Source organism: Atta cephalotes, assembly GCF_000143395.1.
Source record: "Atta cephalotes unplaced genomic scaffold scaffold00015, whole genome shotgun sequence".
Taxonomy (NCBI): Eukaryota; Metazoa; Arthropoda; class Insecta; order Hymenoptera; family Formicidae; genus Atta; species Atta cephalotes.
The window spans coordinates 3,421,174-3,425,970 of NW_012130079.1; the positions used below are offsets into that span (position 1 = coordinate 3,421,174).

A 4,797-nucleotide genomic window follows, 5' to 3' on the forward strand; every position below is an offset into this window, starting at 1 on the left:
ATATATATATATATATATACATATATATATATATATATATATATACATACATAATATATATATATATATATATATATATATTAAAATACAATTCATATGGAGTTTTTATTTGCTCTTTCATCAGAAAATTATAATTTGTTTTTTAAAATGCTTACAAAATCTCTGTTGCGTAATTTATTCCTCCACAAGCAATGTTAGAATTAAAGACACAGTCAGTTTTTTGATTGTGAATTCTAGTAGTTAAATTTAAATCTTAAAAAAAAATACAATCCAACTTTTATAACAGTAAAAACTCATTGTTAAAGTCTAAACTTTCACAAGTATATAAGAATATTTTCATATTTTTATACACAATATAAAATAACTGTATTGAAGTTCGAACTCACATTGCAGACGAGGAGTGAAAATTTCACATTACGGATTATTAGTGAGAGGATTATTAATAATCCCAAAATAATATTTTCATTTTTATTTGATCAGAAATATTGAAGCATTTAGGCGGTGGAAATAATTTATATTTTAGAATAACTCATTGGCTTTTGACATCAACAGACGCGTCGAATTGCATGGTGTCGTCCGATTCGACGTTTCGTTCGTAACACCTGCAGCCTTCTCCTCTGTCGTTCGAACATGTTTTTCCGTTGCTCGCCTTAGTGCCCTCGGGAACCATCGAGCATACCTACTTTATGCCATTTCTCTCTCGAAGCTTGCAACATCGAGCGTTGCCAGTTCGAAGCATTTCACAGCGGCAGACAGCTGCCCCTAGTAACGGTTGGAGAAGACATACGTTGACTGCCGAGGGATCTCAAGGTCCTATATCGGTCTGTCATGCTTTCGAAATTATCCTCTCCCTTGCGCGCTCTCCATTATACAGTTCCTCTACAGTGCGAAAGGAATTCCTAGCGATCGTAATGATAATATCATTACAAATAAACTACCAAAAATATGATCTATATATAAAATGTAATATAGATCTGCGGGAAGAAAACATTTTCAGAAGATGTCCTCGTCAAAGTTATCTTGTAAAAACAAGCTAGATCAGTACAAATTCAATTCAAGAAAATTATACCGTTTATATACTATTAGATATTAAAGAAGCAACTTAATTCCTTGAGTTAAAGTTAAATAATTTGTTTTTAACTTCTCTGTTAAAGTAAATTAATTCATTTCTGCAATTAGTTTCAAAGTAAACAACGTTCGTACGCACTTAACATATGCACTTAGTAATTTATAAATTAAATTTGAGTCAAATTTAATACACGTTTTTGATGTTTAATTATTTAACTCCATTATTTTAATTAAATTAACGACACATTAGAGTAGGAGAAATGATGATTTTTAAAATAATTTGAAATAATTCAAATTGGATATAATTTAGCATCATGATAAATTGTTGTTAATTGTACAATATGATTAATTGATATTAATTGTAATAGTGTAACTATTAATAGCGCATGATTATGACATTTTTATTCTAGGAAAAAAAGAGACAGAAAAAACTTAATATTATTGAATGAATAATTTACGTACCTCTATGTATAATTTTCTTTTGCAATCATGTAGTTATTATAATAATTTCATATTAATAACAAATTTCTAGTTCTTACACATTTTATCTATGCTTTTTATTTATTTTATTCATTTATTCATTTTTTGTACGTCGTTAGAGTAATTACTTCGCATTTCGTTGGCTCTTGTTCCTTTTTTCTTGGCCTTGCCGTATTTTCACTACGATTTCGCAGGAACATCCTCGTGGCGCAATGATATATGGCAATGACGTTATTGCGCCAAATATATATCTTTCATATATTCAATAACGATGAATTATTTAATATATTAATGCTTTAATATATGAACGCAATGAAATAATTGTGCGATAACGCTTGAAATATTCTTTGGAAAAAATAGTAAAACAAGAGAAATAATATCACAAAGGAGAATGATAACCCAGTCCCTTAAATTAAATAACATTTTGTTATCTTTAAATTCATGTGTGTCAAAATGTAAGTCAATCCATTTTTGCGATCAAATTTCCTATTTTTAAAATACCTAAATACCGGTCATATTAACGTATGTACTTAGTAAATAATAATCTAAATTTGGGCAAAATTTTATACAGTTCTTGAGTCAAATCATTTAATTTTGTTTTAGTTAACAACACAAGCAGAGGCGATTTATTGAAATGATAAAAAATAACTTTAGTTGGATATAATTTGACGTTATGAATTTAACAATGTATTATAGGTACAATTGTAAGGCACTTGTCTAACTATTTATACCGTTGAAAGTTTACTTGGATCCTTTAGCGGCGGCAAAAGTTTCGTTACCAGAACTAAGTTCTCTTCAACAACAAAAGTAAAGAATCTTTCATACTTGCTTCTTCAATGAGGCATTTTCCGAATTGTACAGATTTAAACAATTAATGATTGAGTTGTATGCAAATAAAATGCGAGGAGCCGATAATGATAAATGAACATTGATTCTCGTTTATAAATGAATAATTATTTACATCGTCGTTATTATTATTGCAAATCAATGATGATGGCATTTCAATACTTCAATAACGATGCACCATGTTATATCGACTTAATGAAACGATTTGATTCAATTTTGATTAACAGAAGCCACGTTATCAGTCTCTGCAAATAAAATACACGATTTGCGAAATCACTCGATAGTGGAGATAGATAACGGATTCTTTTTAATTGTTTTTTAATAAAGTCGATTGTAATTGACATGTTACGGTAATATTTTTGTAAACGAAACATAAATATAAGTACTTAAGAAACGATAAATTTAAAAATACGTTATTTATAGTTGAAAAATTTATAGTTGAAAAAATAAGCGTTAATTGACAAGGAAGAAAGTAAAACAATTAAATTGAATTGTCAGAGCTAAATTATGAATTTCTGCGAAAATTCCTATTTTTGGCTTCTCAAAAAATTAATATTTCCATCCAAAAATAATGAATGGATATTTTAGTTATTTATAGTTGCTGCATTTTCCGTCGTCTATTCGCTCCTTCAGCGACGACCGCAATTTGCCCTCTTGATCGTCGCACGATATCGATCCTTCCCGAAATTTGCGACTGCAGATATTACTGTAACTGGAGTCATTAGCCGGAGCATCGTAATAATAGAATAAACGCTTCCGAAACGACGAAACGAAACGAAGGTATACGAAATTGAAATTATTTCGCAAAATCACATTGTAGGTACGTGTACGTTGCAAAATAATTTAAAAATATGTTTTATTATATGTCGATTCAATCTTTTTAGATCTTATAAAATATTTATAGAAATTATTCTGTGAATACTTTAAAAATTTTTTTAATTTATTTTTTTATTAAAAAAATTATATTAGGTAAAAAACATAGAAATAGACTTTAAAAGAATTAAAGATTTAAAAAGCGTTCCATAATATTTTTGTATTAAATGCATTTTATTAATTTTAATAAAACGAGTAAAATTCATTGTACAAAACTATTATGGAACAGTTTTTAAATTTTTAATTTTCTTAAAGTCTACATCTGTTTTTTTATCTAACATTTTTCTTAAGAAAAATTAAAGTTTTTATCTGTAGTGTATTCAAGGCTATGACGAATACGGCGAATTCAGACGAAAATTCATTTTGATGGCTTCGTGCCAAACATCCAAATGAAATACATTGATGCGTAAGTACTTACGCATGTGATCTAATCTCGCCTGTGTACCATCTCTTACTTCAAGGTGATTAACTTTGAAGCTTTGGCACAAGATTGTCAAAATAAGTCTCCGTTATAACTTTAGTCTAAACTGATCTTTACGTCAGTCTACATTGCCTGAAAATTGCTGTAAACACGTCGATCATAAAACATAATATAAGAACTAAAACATTTATAACAAGGTAAATAATTTTTAATGGGCTTGATGGCGTTGTGATGATTAAAGCAATCTTTGTATCAAGTTTTAAAGAAAAAAAAATACCAACGACATTGATATAGTTTTTATTCTGAGAAATTGCAGCGGTATTGTAGATCTTTTCTTCAGTTTTTTTTCTTGTTACTTTCGCTATTCTATTTTGCAATTCTAGTCAGGCAGTGTATACATGAGATGCCCTGAGGCATCACGCACTTTCTCTCGGACGCTTTTCCGGTAGATGCAGAGTAGCGAAAGGGTTAATCCTCCCACGCGCGCAGTCTCTGTGCATACGTCGCAGTAGGGATATACCCTCGTGAAGCCGTGCAAGGGGGATGCATGTACGTGTATACATTTTGCACTGGCGTACGCTCCCTTCTCATGCCTGTCCGGCTCCAACATCCTCTTTGTCTTTTTCATTGTCTCCGTGTGTTCGCGCGTTAATCACAGATTAAGCAAGAAAGGGAGAGGAGAAGATGGATGAGGGAACTATGGGCGAAAAGAAGACAACGGAAAGGGATGGAATCAGGGTTGGATTTCCTGTTCATACTTGTCGTAGTGACGTTAATGGAAAATTTATCTTACAACTCTAGAGAGGATCTTACGAAAAACATACAAAATGTGGAAGAATGAGGACATTTGAAATTTTTATCCGAATATTGAACCAATAATATGTATGACCTATAAGTAAGTAATAAGTAGCGATGTTAATAGTGATGTAAAACGAGTTGTGATCAATAGCATGAAATAAAGTGCTCTATTACTGTACAGTTACCGAAACTGCACAAATAGGCGATAGATTAAAAAAAAAGACATTAAGCTATCGATATCAGAATCATAGTTATTTCTAAATATACGCTTTGTGTGTATGTGTGTGTGTGTGTGTGTGTGGTGGGTGGGG

At 30.6% G+C, this 4,797-nt stretch overlaps 1 protein-coding gene across 1 annotated transcript in view; it reads left to right on the forward strand.

Moving 5' to 3' along the window:
- LOC105618066 (casein kinase I) overlaps positions 1–4,797 on the forward strand; it is a 33,913-nt gene that overhangs the window by 17,327 nt on the left and 11,789 nt on the right. The window lies entirely within an intron of this gene.